At 44.3% G+C, this 20,099-nt stretch overlaps 1 protein-coding gene and 1 non-coding gene across 2 annotated transcripts in view; both read right to left on the bottom strand.

The window, feature by feature from the left end:
• Sgk3 (serum/glucocorticoid regulated kinase family member 3) overlaps positions 1–1,758 on the bottom strand; it is a 126,778-nt gene extending 125,020 nt beyond the window's left edge. Inside the window, exon 1 of the mRNA XM_076563673.1 lies at positions 1,626–1,758. The gene's annotated coding sequence lies outside the window, so the exon portion shown is untranslated. The remainder of the gene's footprint in view (positions 1–1,625) is intronic.
• A 15,342-nt stretch (positions 1,759–17,100) lies between these two features.
• On the bottom strand, positions 17,101–17,211 carry LOC121827707 (U6 spliceosomal RNA). The gene has a single exon (XR_006070021.2). It is a non-coding gene; the product is annotated as a U6 spliceosomal RNA (small nuclear RNA).
• Between the last annotated feature and the right edge of the window lie 2,888 nt (positions 17,212–20,099).

Genomic DNA, 20,099 nt, shown 5'->3' with positions numbered 1-20,099 from the left:
ATTTAGTTACCTCCCTGCAAATGAAAATGTACAAGAAGGAAAAGAACCAAGAGACAGGGAGTGCGGGAAAAAAAATATTCTGACACTACGTTTATATCACCACAGTGACAAAAACTATGTCAACCATACTTATTCTCCATTCCAGGCCTTTGCTATCTAGACACCAGGCCCACAACACTCATTTGAAAAGGTCATTTAATTCTGGTAAAAAAAAAAATCCTCTCTATATTCAAGCTGCAAGTCACAAAATGGGCACCTTACAGGATAGATACATCCACCCACTCAGTGCTACCAGCAATGAACTGCAAAAAAGATTGCCAAACACAGTTTATTTTAATACGTACAAACAAAAACATTCACAGTCCAAGTTTAATCTGATGCTCCCATCTGAGCCACGGTCATATGAATTGTCAAACAGATTGGAAACAAAGCTCCTTTTAAAACAAAACTGGGCTCTGCACAGTGGCAGTGTGAAGAAAGGGAACTTCTGGTGCCTGCCTGAGTTGTCAGCGTTGGCCGCAGGAGGGTAAATGACAGCGACCACCTTCCTGAAGCTACGTGGGATCTGGCCGGGGACCTGCGAGCAACAGGTCTCTTCTCCTGGCTGGCAACCCACAGGGAATGAGGGGTAATAACTTGTCTTCTGGGAGTGGTAGCCTAGGGGGCAGAAGGCACACCCATTCCTAAAATATGTCTGAAACTTCCTCTACTGTTTGCAGTTCTTTCTATGACTTTCAGGGAACTAAAGCGTGCGTGGCCTCTGCATGGCTACCACCGCTATAATTTAAGATTTTGAGTTAAGAGTTTGAGGTAATATTTATAAAGCACTTAGGAAACAGCCCGGTTCATAGTAAGAGCTGTGCTTGGTAAATACAGCAGGCACTTTCCAGGCCTGTCGGGTAAACACTCAACTTAGTGAGGAGGGTAGAATCAAAGCACCCAACAGGCAGTTCGGGGTTTTGTTTTGTTTAGTTTTTCACCCCCACAAAAGATACTGAGACTTGAGGGTTCTGTGTTTGTTCTCGGTTCTCAAGTGCACCCGGCACAGTCTCTCCCTGCAGATGTTCGCATTCGGTGCAAAATGAAGTCAAAGACTTGTTTCAGGAGACGGACCCCTTCTCTTTTCTATCGGTCCAAAGAACCATCACCAAGAACGACGAGAACCGAAAACCTCGGGTCGCCTTTTTAGGCGGTACATGTCAGTGCTGACACCGTGCGAATCAGAAACAGACCCGCAGCGAGCAGACCCGAGGGGTTCGAATCTGTGAACTTGCAGAGAGTGGCGATGCGTTCCCGTCCTGTCGGGTCAGGACCGCCACTTAACCCCGCCGCCGGCGACCTCTCCAGCCGCCCCACGCGGGTGCGCGCCGGTCACCCACACCCCCATGCAGGTGGGCTCTGCCCTCGTCCCCGCCCGCTGCCCAGCCCGGGGGGACCGCGCGACTTCCCCGCGTCCACCCACGCGCTCCCGCTCCACGCCGCGGCGCCGAACTCGCCTCGAGGACACAAAGACCGCGCGCCCGGCCGTGGCGGGCTCCGGGCGCCCGGGAGAGCCCGGCCCGAGGCGAGCAGCCCCGGCCCCCGACCCCGCCGCGCGCGGCCCCGCGCACCCGCCCCGCACCTACCCGGCTGCGCGGCGTCCGGGCGCCCGGGCGCGGAGCCCAGCGCGCTGGCGGTTCCTCCTTCCCGGCGGCGCGGCCGGGCGCCGGCGTTTCCTCCCTGACGCGTCACGGCGGCTCCTCCCGCGGAGCGCGGGGCGGGCGGGCGGGCGGGCGGCGCGAGGGGACGAGCGGGGACCCGCGCGGGTGGCGCAGCGGCTCGGCTGTCCGCGCTCGTGACGCGGGGTGCAAAGTTCAGGCCGAGACGCCGGGCTCCGGCGCTCAGCTGACCGGTGCGCCGGGGCCGCGGCGAAAGTGACCTTGGCCCACACGGGAGAGCGGACGAGCGAGCAGACTAGGACCGTCGTCGCAAGAAGGGCTGGGGGCTGCGGCTTGCGACGAGCGAGCCGGACGCTTGCAGAAGCCAAATAAGTGTCCGAACAATGTGGAGAGCCATTGTGCTTCGGGTAGCGGTCCTGGGGCACTTTTCTCCACTTTTTCCCACGTCAGCAGATTTTTGAGCCGTGTTTCTAGATGGGCGAGAGCTCTCACAAGCTGGCAGATCCTCTGTGCAGAGAACTTGCCTTTCTCTGCATCGTTTCAGATCTATGGATTATTTTTAAACTGGGTAACACATTCTGCGGCTGGTGCTTACCCATTTAACGACAGAGGCTACGTTTTTAGACCTAGTCTGTGAATGGGGAACTAAGAATGACACGATTCAGTGGTTGTGGAGTAGTTAAGATTTTGAACTAGCGTGCTCTCCCACACCACCACTGTAATTCAGGTTTTCTCCGATACCACGAGAAAGCAGACCCAAACAACGATGTAGACGATTTCCATCTACACGGAACGCTTCAGATTTTACAGCACTGATCTATACTTTGAATCGTATGATTCCTGAAAATTGCCCTAAAATCTGTGAGCAAATAATTAGAGGAACTGAGTCAATGTGTGACTTCCTTAAATTCAAAAGGCAATTTCTTATGTTTCAAAACGACACTCAAAGATTTAGCCACTTGAGTAAAGGTAAGAATAATTATGTGTACTGTCCACAACGCAATATGGCCTTTTCCTTCTTAAAATAGGTTGTAAATCCAAATTCTTTTATACTTTGAAACATACTTTTCCCACAGAACTTTCTGAACAGTGGTTCTCAGTGGCATTCGGAAATGGACAAGAAAATACAGAGCACAGCACATCGCCAGTGGTCATTCATATGTTCCATTATAATCTGCTCACAAAGCGGTCCACACAAGAAATCACAGACCTTCTCTGTGACAAGACCAACAAGTGATCAGTGTATCTGTTAACTAAAGCCATAGTCACAATACTGAAAATTCTCTTGGACAAAAGGAAGTTTTGTGTCAATAAACACCAAGGGGAATGACATCATTCTCACTTAAAAGATAAATATCTAACTATCACCACATTTTGACGTTAGAAAAAAAAACATATGGAAATCATTATAGTATTTCCAGGATAAATTTGTCTTCCTGCTATAAAGAACTAGTATACACACACACACACACACACACACACTCACTCACTCACTCCCTGGGTTGGGGGCCAGGGAGCAAGAGCACTCCCACCAACATTTTTAAGGCAAGAAAGAGGAAGAACTACATTTAATTGACAGGAAGTTAGGTATGGGCCTTTGTAATAGGAAAGTTGCAATCTAAAAGCATGCTTGCTCAAAAAAACGAGAAGAGATATGTATATTCACATACTATTAAGATTTTTCACTTGAAGTTAACCCTTTTCTGTGTCTGGGGTGTGTGTGTGTGTGTGTGTGTGCGTGTGTGTGTGTGTGTGTGTGTGTGTGTGTGTATGTGTGTGTGTGGTGTATGTGCGTGTGTGTGTGTGTGTGTGTGTGTGTGATCATGTGTGTGTGTGTGTGTGTGTGTATGTGTGTGTGGTGTATGTGCGTGTGTGTGTGTGTGTGTGTGTGTGTGATGTGTGTGTGAGATCATGTGTGTGTGCATGTGTGTGTGAATATGTGTGTGTGTATATGTGTGTATGTGTGTGATGTATGTGTGTGTCTGCGCATGTGCGTGTGCGTGTGCGTGTGCGTGTGCGTGTGTGTGTGTGTGTGTGTGTGTGTGTGATGTGTGTGTGTTGGAGGTCAGCAGTAGTTGTCTCTCCCAGTTGTTCTCCATTTTGTTTTCTGAGATGGAGTCTTTGGCTGGTCCTGCAGCGCACCATGGGCGGGTGAGCCCCAGGAATCCTCCCTTCTCTGCCTCCCCAGTACTGGGATTAGGCATGTACCATCATAGCTGACCTTGTTCATGGGGACCAAACTCAGGTCAGGGGCGAGTGGGGGATCACATCCAGGACTTTGTCTATACACTAGGCAACTGGTGCACCACTGAGATACATCTCCAGCCTTGCTTTGAGGGCTATCTCTTTAATTAATTAATTTAATTAATCATACTCTCTTCTGGTGTTAGAGATCTCATTCGCATTATCCATTTTGTTTCCGATTTAAGTTTCAATTATAAAAGTTGTTGAATATTTGGTTAAATATCTAGATACTATTTCTTGTCTTTTAAAAGGTTTTATGTAAATCAAATTTTAAAATAGGCCAGGGTTTTTTTTTGGTCAAACTGTGGATGTTAATATTTTCTTTGGAAATGTGGCTCTGTTCATGCACATAGGCAAATATTTTGCTTGTCTGTTCTATCTGCAGAGTAGAGATTATAAAAACAAACTTTGGATTCAGACCCAGATTTAATGCCTGCCTTTTTCACTCTGGACTTTGGGCAAATCATTTCACCTTTTGTTTCATTAGTAAGAGGGTGATGGCTGTGCCTTCCCAGCCTCAAAACAGATATGAGAGTGCATCGTGGCATTTCTGTAAAGGTTAGTAGCATGTCTCGAGCCTATATCAATTGATTGACAGAGCCGAACAGAGCTTTTCACAGTTGATGTGGTGGAAACTGAATGTTCACACTGCACAGCTGAGAAGTGTGGCCTGACAGAGGGGTGAGGTCGTAAGGGAGGGACCGTCATGAATGGATGGATGATTGGATTCCTGTCATCACTGAGAGGGCGCTGGTGAGCGAGGGGGTGTTAGGGATGTGAGTTTGAGCCTCTTGCAGTCTTTCCTCCCATCCACTTCCTGCAATGGCCGGAAACATCATCAAGCGCCCCACCGCGTGCCAGCACCAGATTTGGGGTGTACTAGCTACAGAACCTCCAGCCCAGCAGACGTCTGTGCAATAGAAATACCCACTCTGTGGTTTGAGGTCTTTTGTTTTGTGGATACAAGGTCTCACTGTGAAGCCTTAGCTCCAAGGGAACTCACCCTGTAGACCAGGCTGGCCTCAGACCTACAGAGATCCACCTGCCTCTGCCTCACAATCGCTGGGATTAAAGGTGTGCGCCACCATGCTTGGCTGGTGTTCTTTTATACTAGCAGAAAATTGAAATAATAAGATATGTTCAGAATTTTGGAAGATTAAACTGATAATTTGAATTAATGACCTGTGTATTTTTTTGAAACTCTAACTACTTACTCAGGTAATGCATTTTTAAGTAATGTATTTCCTTGAAATGATCACTTGGTTTTTCATCATTGCTATTCAAAATAGAAAACCTTTTTTCTCTAAAATGATGCCTAATAGGAGAGTATTGTTAATCTGTATATCCCAATAAAGCCCTGTATTATTTGTAGTTCTTTCATTGTAAGCTTAGAAGAGGTTAAGGGTTCCCAGCAGAAGAAAAATAGCTTCCTTTAGGGAGGACAATTGATTAAATGGCTTACAATGACTGAATGGCTTACTGAATGACTTTTCCTCACGAGTTAACTAATTTTGGAAGTCGAGGTCAGCACTGGCTCTCTAGAGCTGAACATCCAGTCAAGAGGTAACCGTAACCAACAGTTACAAGAGCAAGGATGTCTTGAATGCTATTGTCTGCACTGCTTTTAGAGTCCCTGTAGTCCTGTTACAGACTCATCCACGTGAGTGGGTCAGTCATCATGAGTGGCTGGTGTAGTCTCCAGTGTGTCCTCCAGGTGATGTTCTAATTACAGCACGTCACAGCCTCAAATACATGAAAACCATTCTGTGGGCAAAGTAGCTTAAGACATAACCCTAACCATGAATTGCCTTTGCACACAGACAAAGGAAGAGCCGGATGTAAAGTAGAGTAAATATGGAAGAGCAAAAATGAGGACTTCATTAATGTTCTGAGCAAAAACTGTTGTAATAGAACATAAAGCAACCCAAGGTGTGGCTAGAAAAGCCCATAGACCCATGGGAAGGGGACCGTGTTAGTGCCTCCTTGGCACAGAACAGAGCTGACTTGTTTCTTTGATCTGGAAAACAGTTCATTGAGTGCTGATTTGGAGTTCAAGGATGCAGACGGGAGGCCCGCAGCTCATCCTCATTTCTTGGACCAAATTAGCCAGCTTCAAACTCAAAATCTGATGTGAAGTGTTTGAAGCTTAGCCATGTCTTATAATTAAGGGAACACTGCATTTTTTGTTTGTTTCTTTGTTTTTGTTTCTTTGAGACAGGGTTTCTCTGTGTAGTTTTGGTGCCTGTCCTGGATCTTGCTCTGTAGACCAGGATGGCCTCGAACTCACAGAGATCCTCCTGGCTCTGCCTCCCGAGTGCTGGGATTAAAGGCGGTGGTGGCGCCAGGAACACTGCATTTCAGTTCACAGGACCCTTTTTCTGTATTATTTACAGTCTTGAAAAAATAAACAAGCAAATGATGGGACACGCTGAAAGTTCAGAGCCCTTCAGCTGCTCAGGTCAAGTTTTTGATAAACAGAAGTAAGAAGTTACTTTAAATTACGCTTACAACTATCTAACGTAAAACTATTATATTTTCCTACTAGAGAAATCTTGTCTTCTAATCTGTCCTGAGTATCAGGAAGAAGAGTGACCCCTTTCCCTTCTCTCTCTGTTCCGTTTGACTACGCTCCTATGGACAAGGACGTCTGTACATACTTGGCAGAAACTTATTTACATGCATCCTGTCAGCATTCTTCATGTTCAAAAATTGTTAGTCCTCTGAGCTCCAGCCTGCCGGGTGGACTTTGAAGATAACAATTATTTTAGTTGCTTATCAGTGGGAAATAATAGCTTTTCTTAAATACTGTTCATTTAGTGACTCAGTTATTTATGTTAAGCTGTCTAATTAATGAGTGAACCCATTTCAAAACCAAGGACTTAATAGTCCCTGACTTGAAGAGGTGAACCTCTCTTACTTCCTCAGCCAATTCTCTGAGCAGTCTGTCTGTCAACTTGATGCATCAAGGATGTAAGTAGACCTGAAGAGATTATAACTGTACATTGGGAGACTCTCAAGTCATCTAGGTTTCCCAAGATAAACCAGAACACTGGTTCTTTTGGCATTCCTCACACTTTCTATGTTTTATGGCTCTTGTATAACTTTTTCCCAGTTCTCCACATTCCCATCTAGATCTTTTGATAGAGTGTAAGACGTGAACTCTGGAAATGGTTGGATAGTTCCTTATGCTTAGAGTGAGGGTATTCTCTCACAGTTCAGTTCAGAGTGATAATGCAACCTAGTCCAGTGTTAGTGCATTTGCCATCAAATTTCATTATTGTCAGATTTTAGTATCTATGACCTTTCATTTCTCAGATTATATTTAAAGAGTTGTTTTGATTAACCCCTTGAATTCCTCTGCACCTATTTTACTAACACTGTGTTTTTCCAGAATTTACTTCATATTCTTCATGTCTGCTAAAGAATTTCAGCAAATTTCTTCCTGGGTGGAAAGTAGAAAGCGCACATCCCGTGGTGCACAAGACAATCTCCTGCAGCTGAGGAAGGATATACGGCAGTGTATATTTTTCATCTAGAACTAAAACTGAAATGCTACTTCATTACTGAGACATCCTTGCTGACACTAGCGCGCTCATAGTCCACAGGCCTTTGTCAGGCACATCATACTGGTGACCTGAGGAAGGGGCCTTCCACAGCTGGAAGGGTTTAGTGAGGTACTGCAATCGTGACTTTTTCAGTCACTGGGCTCAGGATAAGATGTAACTGAGGAGAGGGAAGGTCTCATCTGGTTCACAGTTCAGAGGAAAACAGTCCATCATGGCAAGGAAGGCGTGGCAGAGGCAGTAGCGTGGTCAGTAGGGAAGACCAAGGAGCAGAGAAAGGAACAGCATTGTCCCAACTGGCTCCCTCTACAGCAAAATACTCAAGGCATTTGTGGTTGAAAACAAAGCTACTGCCTGGGCCTGGTACTCCCACAAGCACTTGAGGAGCTGAGGCAGGAGGATTGCAACTAGCCTGGGATACATGACAAGACCCTGTCTTAAAGCCAAGCAAGGATAGGTCCTCTGCATATATGTTATGATTGTTAGCTTGGTGGTTTTGTGTTGCTCCTAACTGTGGTAGTGCGGGGGTCGTGTGTGTGTGTGTGTGTGTGTGTGTGTGTGTGTGTGTGTGTGTGTGCGTGTGTGTGTCTTTGACTCTCTTGCCTGCTCTTGGGACCCTTTTCCTCCTACTTGGTTGTCTCACCCAGCCCTGATATGAAGGTCTGTGACTAGTCTTATTATATCTTGTTATGCCATGTTTGGTTCATATCCCTGGGAGGCCTGCTGTTTTCTGAAGTAAAACAGAAGAGGAGTGGATCTGGAGAAGAGGGGAGGTTTGGGGTGGGCTGGGAGGAGTGGAGGGAGGGGAAACTATAGTCAGGATGTAATGTATGAGAGAAGAATTTTTCACTATATTTTTGCCATCACCAGCTATGAATTCCTAGGAAAGTTACCAAGATCACATTCAGGTCGTCCTCTGTAAAGTGAAGATAATAATGGTATGGACTGCTTTTAGTTGTTCTGAAGATGGAGTTAATATATACAGTGGGTCTTCCAGTTTCCATCCCTCAGTTGAAAATATTTGAGAAAATAGATTGTGCTCATAGCAAACATGAAGACATTTTTCTTATTATTACCCAGATAGAACAACTACCTGTGTTGTTTTAAGTATTACATGTAATATAGAGATGATTCAAAGTATATGCTAACATACATTTAGGATATGCACAAATGTTATACCTTTAAAAAAATTGTGATGCTGGGAATCAACCTAGGACTTTGTACTAGACAAGACCATGGAGCATCAGCTCCAGTCCTTATGTTCATGTGAGACAGCGTCTCCCTATGTAACCCAGTGTGTAACTTCCTGTGTAACCCAGTGTGGCCTTGAACTCAGGATCCCCTGTTCCAGCCTCCTGAGTGCTGGAGTTACAGGACTGCACCACCATACCCAGCCATGCTGCTTTAGAGCTATTTTAAATGTTGTTTTCTATAAGCGAGTTTAGCATCTGCAGATCTTGGTATCCATGGGGGTCTCGGAGCCAATCTTCCATGGATACAGAGAGACAGCAGTATATGGAAATCTCTGTATAGTAAGTGTTACATAAGCACTAGCTGTTATCACTAAAAAGAGTACTTGACTTTCAAAGATGAATTATGCATTTTTTTTCTTCTGACAAAAAATCCAAGCAGTCCAAATTTCTTTACCTTTTCTGGGATACTGCCTGTGGGCAGTATGCTACTAAACAAATAATTAATGTGCATAGGTGACCTCTCTCTCTCTCTCTCTCTCTCTCTCTCTCTCTCTCTCTCTCTCTCTCTTTACATCCCGACTGCACCTCCCCTCCCTCCTCTCCTTTCATCCCCTCCCCCATGTCTCCTCCACCCCCACCCCCACCCCTGAATCCACCTTCCTCTATATCTACTCAGAAAGGGCCAGGCCTCCCATGGGCATCAGCAAAGCATGGCATATCTAACTGTCCTAAGACGAAGCACCTCCCCCTGTATTCAGGCTGGGCAAGGCAACCCAGCATGAGGATTAGGTTCCCAAGAGCCATCCAGAGCACCGGGGACAGCCCTGCTCCCATTGCCAGGAGTTCCCACAAACAGACCAAGCTACACAGCTGTCACATACATGCAGAGGGTCTGGGTCAGTCCCATGCAGGCTCCCTGGTTGTTAGTTCAGACTCTGAGTTCCCATGAGCCAGGCTAGCTGTTTTTGTGTGTTTTCCTGCCATATTCCTGATGCCCTGGCTCCTACAATCCCTCCTCCCTCTTCTTAGCAGGATTCCCCAGAGCTCTGCCCAATGCTTGGCTTTGGGTTTCTGAATCTTCCTCCATCAGTCACTGGATGTAGGCTCTATGATAACAACTGGGATAGTCACCAGTCAGATCACAGGGATGGCCAGTTCAGGCTAGGCATCCACTGCAGCCAGGAGCCCTAGCTGGGGCCATCCTTGTAGACTCATGGGAATTTCCCTTGCATCAGGCTTCTACCTTACCCAGAAAAGCACCCCTTTCCAGTCATCTCTCTCATCTCTCTCCTTCTCCACCCACTCCTCAAGTTCCCATGCCCACCCACCCCCAGTCCACCCAGGAGATCTCCTCGATTTCCCCTTCCCAGGGAGATCCATGTATCCCCCCTTGAGCCCTCCTTGTTACTTAGCCTCTGTGGGTCTGTGGATTGTAGCAGGGTTATCCTTTACAGTTAATATATACTTATGAGTGAGTACATACCATGTTTGTCTTTCTGGGTCTGGGTTACCTCACTCAGGATGATTTTTCTAGTTCCATCCATTTGCCTTCAAATTTCCTAATGTCATTGTTTTTTACAGCTGAGTAGTACTTCACTGTGTATATGTGCCACATTTTTTTTTATCCATTCTTTGGTTGAGGGACATCTAGGTTGTTTCCAGGTTCTGGTTATTACAAATAAAGCTGCTATGAACATAGTTGAGCAAGTGTCCTTGTGGTATGATTGAGCATCCTTTGGGTGTATGCCCAAGAGTGGTATCACTGGATCTTGAGGTAGATTGATTTCCACCTTTCTGAGAAACCACCATATTGATTTCCAAAGTAGCTGTACAAGTTTGCACTCCCACTAGCAATGGAGGAGTGTTCCCCTTGCTCCACATCCTCTCCAGCATAAGCTGTCATTTGTGTTTTTAATCTTAGCCATTCTCACAGGTATAAGATGGAATCTCAGAGTAGTTTTGATTTGCATTTCCTTGATGGCTAAGGATGATGAACATTTCTTTGTTTCTCTGCCATTTGAGATTCTTCTGTTGAGAATTCTCTGTTTAGGTCTGAACTGCTGTGGAACAATCTTTTTGTACACTATGAATATGAATTGGCTAATAAAGAGCCAACAGCCTATAGCTAGGCAGGATTTGGGGGGAGAAAGGAGGCTGGGAGGAGGAATGGCAGAGTCACAAGTGTCGCCAGCCAGATGCAGAGGAAGCAGGACATGTAGGAAATGAGGTAATGAGCCATGAGCCACATGGCAGCAAGCAAATAAATAGAAATGGGTTAATTTAAGTTGTAAGAGCTAGTTAGTAACAAGTATAAGCTGTTGGCCAAGGATTTACATTACTATGAAATCTCTGTGTGGTTATTTGGGAGCAACTGGCAGAGCGGAGCTGACCAGTGGTCTCGATGTAATGCTCTACCTACCCTGTACCCCATTTTTAATTGGATTATTTGGTTGTTTTTAATGTCTAGTTTCTTGAGTTCTTTATATATGCTGGAGATGTGGGGTTGGTGAAGATCTTTTCCCATTCTGTAGGCTGCTGTTTTGTCCTATGGACAGTGTCCTATGCCTTACAGAAGCTTTTTGGTATCATGAGGTCCTGTTTACTGTCAGTCTCAGTGCCAGTGCTGCTGGTGTTCTGCTCAGGAAGTGGTCTGCTGTGCCAATGCGTTCAAGGATATTCCCCACTTTCTCTTCTGTGAGGCTCAGTATAACTAGATTTATGTTGAGGTCTTTGATCCACTTGGACTTGAGATTTGTGCATGGTGATAGACATGAATCAATTTGCATTCTGCTACATGCCAGCATCCAGTTATGTCAGCACCATTTGTTGAGGATGCTTTCTTTTCTGCATTGTATAGTCTTGTCTTCTTTGTCAAAAATCAAGTGTCCATAAATGTATGGATTTATGTTTGGGTCTTTAATTTGATTCCATTAAACAATGTGTCTGTTTTTATGCCAATACCAGGCTGTTTTTGTCACTATAGCTCTGTAGTATAACTTGAGATCAGGGATGGTGATACCTCCAGCAGTTCCTTTATTGTGCAGGATTGTTTTAGCTATCCTGGGTTTTTTGTTTTTCCATATGAAGCTGAGTCTTGTTCTTTCAAGGTCTGTAAAGAATTATGTGGAATTTTGATTGGGAATTACATTGAATCTGTAGATTGCTTTTGTAAGATGACCATTTTTACTGTGTTAATTTTACTGATCCATGGGCATGGGAGATCTGTTCATCTTCTGATATCTTCTCCAATTTCTTTCTTCAAAGACTTGAAGTTCTTGTCATATAGGTCTTTCGCTTGCTTGGTTAGAGTTATTCCAAAATATTTCATATTGTTTGTGGGTATGTATTTTTTTTTTGAGACAGTATTCCTCTGTGCAGCTTTGGTGCCTGTCCTGGATCTTGCTCTGCCTCCCAAGTGCTGGGATTAAAGATGTGCACCACCACTACCCGGGAATTTGTGGGTATTTTGAAGGGTGATGTTTACCTGATTTCTTTCTTAGCCCTTTTATTTTTTGTAATAGCAGGGCTACTGGTTTTTTTTTTAATTAATCTTGTATCCAGCCACATCGCTAAGGGTGTTTATCAGCTGTAGGAGTCCCCTGGTAGAATTTTTGGGGTCGCTTATATATACTATCATGTCATCTGAAAACAGTGATACTTTGACTTCTTCCTTTCCAATTTGTATCCCCATACTCTTCTTTTGTTGTCTTACTGCTCTAGCTAGAACTCCAGGCACTATATTGAATAGATATGGAGAGTGTGGACAACATTGTCTTGTTCCTGATTTTAGTGGAATTGCTTTGCATTTCTCTCCATTTAATTTGATATCAGCTTGCTGTATATTGCTTTTATTATATTTAGGTATGTTCCTTGTATCCCTGATCTCTCCAAGACTTTTATCATGAAGGGGTGTTGGATTTTTGTCAAAGGCTTTCTGATCATCTAATGAGATGATCACATGGTTCTTTTCTTTCAATTTGTTTATATTGTGGATTACATTGTCAGAGTTTCATATGCTGAGCCACCCCTGCATCTCTGGGATGAAACCCACTTGATAATGGTGGGCGATCTTCTTGATGTGTTCTTGGATTCAGTTTGCCAGTATTTTTGCATCAATGTTCACGAGGGAGATTGGTCTGTAATTCTCTTCCTTTGTTGCATCTTTGTGTAGTTTGGCTATCAGGGTAACTATAGCCTCATAAGAGTTTGGCAATGTTCCTTCTGTTTCTATTATGTGGAAAAATTTGAAGAATATTGCTATTAGCTCTGCTTTGAAAATCTGGTAGAATTCTGTGCTGAAACCATCTGGGCCTGGGCTTTTCTTGGTTGTGAGACTTTTAATGACTGTTTCTATTTCCTTAGGGCTTATAGGCCTGTTTAAATTGTTTATATGATCTTGGTTTAATTTTGGTATGTGGTATTTCTCAAGAAATTTGTCCATTTCTTTTAGATTTTCCAATTTTGTGGAATACAGTTTTGTTTTGTTCTTTTTTCCCTAGAGCTAAGGACCGAACCCAGGGCCTTGCGCTTGCTAGGCAAGCACTCTAACACTGAGCTAAATCCCCAGCCCTGGAATACAGGATTTTGAAGTATGACCTAATGATTGTCTGGATTTGCTCAGTGTCTGTTGTTATATCCCCCTTTTCATTTCTGATTTTGTGAATTTTGATACTCTTTCTCTACCTTTTAGTTAGTTTAGATAAGGGCTTGTCTATTTTGTTGATTTTCTCAAAGAACCAACTCTTTGTTTCATTGATTCTTTGTATTATTCTCTTTGTTTCTATCTTATTGGTTTCAGCCTCAGTTTCACTGTTTCCTGACATCTATTCCTCCTAGGTGTTTGCTTCTTCTTGTTCTAGAGCTTTCAGGTGTGCTGTTAAGTCACTAGTGTGAGATTTCTCCAAATTCTTTATGAAGGCATTTAGTGCTATGAATTTTCCTCTTAGCTCTGCTTTCATTGTGTCCCATAAGTTGGGTATGTTGTGCATTCATTATCATTGAATTCTAGGAAGTCTTTAACTTCTTTATTTCTTTCTTGACCCTGTGATAATTCAGTTGAGAGTTGTTTAGTTTCCATGGGTTTCTAGGCTTTCTGTAGTTTGTGTTATTGTTGAACTCAAACTTTAATCCATGGTAATCTGATAAGATACAGGAGGTTATTCCAATTTTTTTTTTATATCTGTTATGAGTTAGTTGCTTTGTGACCAAGTAGATGGTCAATTTTAGAGAAGTTTTCATGAGGTGCTGAGAAGAAGGTATATTCTTTGGTGTTTGGGTGAAACCTTCTGTAGATGTCTGTTAGGTTAATTTGAGTCGTAACATCTGTTAGTCCCATTATTTCTCTGTTTAGTTTCTGTCTGGAAGACCTGTTTTATTGATGAGAGTGGGGTATTGAAGTCTCCCACTATTAACGTGTGGTGTTCGATGTGTGATTTAAGCTTTAGTAATGTTTCTTTTACAAATGTGGGTGCCCTTGTATTTGGGATATAGATGTTCAGAATTGAGACATCATCTTGGTGGATCTGTCCTTTGATACACACGAAATGTCCTTCTCTATCTCTTTTGATTAATTTTTGTTTGATGTCTATTTTGTTACATATTAGGATAGCTACACCAGCTTGCTTCTTCAGTCAATTTGATTGGAAAATCTTGTTCCAATCCTTTACTCTGAGGTAATGTCTGCCTTTGATGTTGAGGTGTATTTCTTGTATGCAGCAGAAGGATGGATCCTGTTTTCGTATCCATTCTGTTAGCCTGTGTCTTTTTTTTTTTTTTTGGTTTTTCGAGACAGGGTTTCTCTGTATAGCTTTGTGCCTTTCCTGGAATTCGCTTTGTAGACCAGGCTGGCCTGGAACTCACAGAGATCCGCCTGCCTCTGCCTTCCGAGTGCTGGGATTAAAGGCGTGCGCTGCCGCCACCGCCACCACCACTCGGCTGGCCTGTGTCTTTTTATTGGTAAATTGAGTCCATTGATACTGAGAGAGATTAATGACTGGTAATTGTTATGCTTGTTATTTGTTGTTGTTGTTGTTGTTGTTGGTGGTGGTGGTGGTGTGTGTGTGTGTGTGTGCAGCTGAAGAGATGGCTCAGCTGTTCAGAGCACTGGTTGCTCTTCCACAAGATCCACCGTGAATTCCCGGCATCTACGTGACCCCTCACAGTCATCTATAACTCTAGTTCTAGGTGATCTGTAAACTTAAAAAGATTTAAAAATATATAATGTTAGTTAACTCCACATCCTTATCCTTTAGTTTCGTGTCCTAAGAATGCAATGTGCTGTGTTCTCTCCTTCATTCAGTAGCTGCTGAACTTGACGTAGGTTCAGAGAAGAGAAATGAAAAATCCCATCATTACCTTCAAACCGTACTTACCATCGTGTACAAGTCGCATGATAAGGAACTGTACCCACAGCCAAATTCCTCAGGTCTGTGTGCTTCTGTGCCCCTCCCTCTGGCTCTACCCACAGTCCTCTAAACAGCAAGGATCTGCTTTCTAAATCCAAGGATTTGAATTTGAATCTAGTCATTTTCAACTAGTTTTACATAGTCTGAATGAAGCATTATGACTTTTTCTTTTTCCAGATAGCTACAAAATGGCTTATGACAATCATGTGAATAGAAATATCACTGACTGGACAAGCATGTCATGTGCAAAGCGATGGACAAGACAGTAAAGGTACAAGGTGCAGACATGCACTGTTTTCAAGGGGTTCCTTTCCTTTCCTCTCCTTATCTGCTGTGGGTTGAACCCAGAGCCTTGTATGTGCTCGGCATGTGCTCCATCACGGAGCTACATCCCTAGTCTTAAAGGATTTTATATCCTTGGCCCAGCTTGAAATAACTGAAAATATGAGAAAGCACCTCAAGTTTCCCCTCACGGTGTAAGGATTGCGCTCACTGCCGAGCTCCCACTGCTGTGTGTGCCTGTCGCTGCTTAGCATTTCTGACTATTGGGTTGTTTCATCCCGTGCTGTCTCCTCCAGCTTGGTGTTGTGCTGTTTGGAGGTTTTATGACATTTTCTTTGGTGGTTGTCACCTCTTTCAGATTTTTGTCTCAGTACTTGTCATGTCAGTTTATGACAGGGGTTTTTTGAGACAGGGTTTCTCTGTGTAGTTTGGTGCCTGTCCTGGAACTCACTCTGTAGTCCAGGCTGGCCTCAAACTCACAGAGATCCACCTGCCTCTGCCTCCCAGTCTACTGGGGTTAAAGACATGCGCCACCACCACCCAGCTGGCAAATTATATTTTATTTCTACTTATTTGCACTGAAAAGCATTCACCTGGAAAAAAAAAAGTGGACAAGAGTGGACACCAAGACCCTGAAAAGAGCATTCTGCATTTGCCCAAAGCAGAATTCTTGCCCCACACCACACCACCCAGGCTGGCATTGAACTCAGGGCCTCGTGCATTACAGTGGAATCCTATATTTCTCCCTAAATAGCAATGGAAAGTGGTGGTTTGGGGTATTTAAGGCAAGAGACTGACCACGTGACTTCCTGTAGCTTTGTTTACTTTTAGATTACAAATAAGCAAAGCCGAAGTTCTCAGCTTTAGAAGAATTTGTGCCAGTTTTATTTATTTATTTTTCAAAAACAGGGTCTCTCTGTGTAGTTAGACTAGCCTAGGGTTCATGAGCCTTTTGTTTCGGCCTCCAATGTGCAGGGATTCGCAGGCGTGTACCACCATGCCTGGCCAGCTAATCTTTTGTAAAAAGCAAGCAGTGACTAACAGAAACTTTAGACGGGGAATGAGGGTAAAAATCAGCTGCTGATAGTGTATGATGCACAGAAGCTATGGACATCATGTTGCTCAGTGTGCTGTTTGTTTGGATTTTCCTGGTCCTTCTCACTCTCTCCCTCCCACAAAATGCCTGTTTTCATTACAACAGTCTTTTGTTGGAAAATAAAAAGAAAAGCACAGTTTGAACCAACTTTTAAGATACTGAACCCCTGATTGAGGACGCAGCTCTGGGCTGACATCTCATTGTATTACTCACAGCTCTGGATCCAGACACATTTCTTAACTAGCCTCATTTCTTATAGTAAAAGCAGCTCTCACTCCATAGGGCTATTTGAGGATTGAGACAAACACATGAGGGAAGGATATGAAAAGATCTGATCTGAATCACACACATAAAGTGTACCCACATTAAAGTTGGCTGACGATTCCTGTTGTCCGCCTTCTACCCTCTGCTCCCAAGAATGCGTTACGTCATGTGGCAAAGACTTAATGTTGCCTATGGAATTAAGTTTGTCTACCAGCTGTCAATAAGAAAGAGATTATTCCTGGTGGGCCCAGTGACTACAAGGATCCTAAAAAAATGGGAAAGGGAATAAAGGGTGAGGAAAAGGAGATGCTGCTGCCTAGCACGTAGGAAACCCAGCACTGCAAAAGAAGAAGAGAAAAAGCAACACACAGAAGTCCGTAGCTTTTCTTTCTTTTTTTAATATGGAACACTCTCATGAATTTTTCTTACATTCTTGAACAGGATCCATGCTAATCTTCTCTGCATCGTTCCAAGCTTTTCATATATGTGCTGCCAAAGCCAGCACATAAGTAGCTTTTCAATATACTGACAACTAATTTGCTAAGGAGGAAAGCAACTGGGGGCTGGAGAGTCCCACTCAGGACAGCTTTTAAAAAATGGGAATTAACCCAAGGAAGAAAAGGGCCTCTGTAACTGGGACTTTGAGAGACCGAAAGGAAGAAAGTGAAGATTCCAGGAGGTGGAAAGGTCTCCCCTGCTCATGGACAGGCAGAGCTAGCATCGTGGAAACGGCTGTGGTACTGAAAACAATCTACTGATCCAAAGCAATCTCCATCACACTTCCACGAGTTCTTCCCAGCACTGGGTGAGACAATGATAAAGCTCATGTGGAAGCTCTGAATAGCTAAGGCAATTCTTAGTGGAAAGAGCCATGCTCAAGACATCACAATATGAGATTTCAAATTACATTATGGAGCCACAGTAACAAAGACAACATGGTAGGGGCCCCAAAACAGATCTGTAGACCACTGAAATAGAATAGAGGACCCAGAAATAAATCACACAGCTATAGCCACTTAATTTCTGACAAAGTACTGCAGTCCAGGGAGGCCAGCTCCGGGAACTACTGCTCCAGGGTAGTGAATAGAGGACCTCAGAGTAGTGGGACTTTAGGAAACTTTTGTATCTGAGGGTCTTTAGAAATAAGTTCCTCTCTATCTGAGGGGAAAAAAACAAGGAAACACACACGCTTTCTGATGGTATCTTTCTCTTTTACTTCATCTTAAATAATCCTCTCAGAGAATCTCTCTGTTCCGCACTGCTACATTCTTTTTTCTGTTGTTTGTTTTTTGTTTTTTGAGACAGAGTTTCTCCACGTAGTTTTGGAGCCTGTCCTGGAACTCTCTCTGTAGACCAGGCTGGCCTCGAACTCACAGAGATCCGCCTGGCTCTGCCTCCCGAGTGCTGGGATTAAAGGTGTGCACCACGGCGCCCGACTACTGCTATGTTCTTTAAATACAGCTATATATCCCTCTTTACATACATACATCTCCCTCTTACATGGCCATACATCTCTATACAGGTTATATCTATTTTCACATGGCTGCACATTTTTCTTTTACATACATTTCTCTTCTACATCTCTTTTCTATACAGCTTCACCTTCCTTGTCTTCACACAGCTGCAAATCTCCACACAGCCACAGCTAAACATCTCATTTACATAGCTCTCACCATGCAGCTCTTTACACAGCTCTCTCTCTCTCTCTCTCTCTCTCTCTCTCTCTCTCTCTCGTCACACACACATACTTCTTCTACATCATTCACTCACTCTGCACTCTTTCACTCACTCAGTCTCACATTTCTCTCTCTGCTCATTCAACCACATCCCTCACTCAGCAAACACACACACACACACACACACACACACACACACACACACACACACACAGGCTCTCTCTCTCTCACACACACACAGGCTCTCTCTCTCTCACACACACACACACACACACTTTGCACAACTCTTACATAGCTCTACCCAGCCGCCTCTCTCTACACCACCACCCCTTTCACAGCCTGTGGGAGCCCGTTCTGTGGTTCCTCGTGGCTTTACCCAGCAGGTCTGAATAGAGGATGATCACGACCAGGTGTCTGAGATGGTCTGCACTTGGCTGTGCTGGGGGAGGAGGTCTTTTGCTCCACCCCTTGTCGTCTCTAGAAAAACCCTCGACCAGAGACAGTCGGGGCCCGTTGGAATAGGTTCCAGGCCCTCTCGAGGCTATCCTTTATTTTCTATCTGTTTATCTCCGCAAGATTCTCTGCTATAAATCCTTCTATCTAATATTTCCTGCTGCTCGCACTCAAGAAAACTCTGGGGAACTGTGGGGGTGGTGGGTAAACGCCTCACAACAGCCAAACTCTGGACAATTGTATGTTACATTTTCAGGGCCCGACCCATTTTCGTAACACAAGACACAGTTTCTCTTAGGCTAGGAATGCCACATTGATGACCAGTGAGTAATGCTTGGCCATGCACATAGCTCTAAGTTGGTGAGGATTCCCAGACAGAAAGTTAAACGGTTGGCCGCACCTTGAGCCTGTGACATAAACTGAGGCTGGAACTAAGTGCAACAAGTCGATTACTGTAGAGGGTTATATCTACCAAAGTCGCCTCATATCTGACCTTGATTCAGCGACAAACAACACCTGGGAATCCATCCAGTGTATTCGTCTCCAGAGGCAACCAGTTTGCTTTGAATATGTTCTGAAGTCTAGAATTAGCTCTCTGTGACTGAAAATGTTGTTGCTGTCCTGTATCAGTTATGAAAAATAGTCTATATTATTAGAATTATACAGCTTACACAGAAATCATCTTTCTGACCATCCACAGGTATAAGTGTGCCCAAAAGACATAAAGCACACTACTGATGGGCTGTGGAAGGAACCCCACAGCTGTTCTTATAGGGAGGTATAGTGCTGGCATGTGAGACAGTTACAGACAGAAAACAACCGGTTTCCACGTGGACCACGGTCAACCAGTGACCCCACGGACTTTGCCTAGTGGGGCTACCCGACAGAGCGTTATTCATCCAGTGAGTCTGTTGGACCCCAAAGTTTTTAGGGTCACAAGTGGGTGCCCCAAGAACCCAGACTCCAGTCCAGTTGATACAACAGCATGAGGATTTATTAAGCTTCTATATAGAAGGGCAAACTCTGCTCCTTACTGCAGCCCCATGGGGACTTTTAAAGGAAAACCCCACAAAACCCACAAGATTACAATTCCCATACAATCTCATTTCACAAGATCATGGTCTGGTTACAGAGTGATCACAGAGGGGGTACAGGTACATCAACAGGTACATTCTCCCTGAAACCTCAAGGGGGTGGGTATCAGGGCAGGAGTGGAGTTTACACAAAGGTCACAGTGGTCCTTCCTGGAACACCTGCAACTGTCCC

Source organism: Peromyscus maniculatus, chromosome 2 (genome assembly GCF_049852395.1).
Source record: "Peromyscus maniculatus bairdii isolate BWxNUB_F1_BW_parent chromosome 2, HU_Pman_BW_mat_3.1, whole genome shotgun sequence".
NCBI classification, from domain to species: domain Eukaryota; kingdom Metazoa; phylum Chordata; class Mammalia; order Rodentia; family Cricetidae; genus Peromyscus; species Peromyscus maniculatus.
This window is presented reverse-complemented; position numbering and strand designations above follow the sequence as displayed.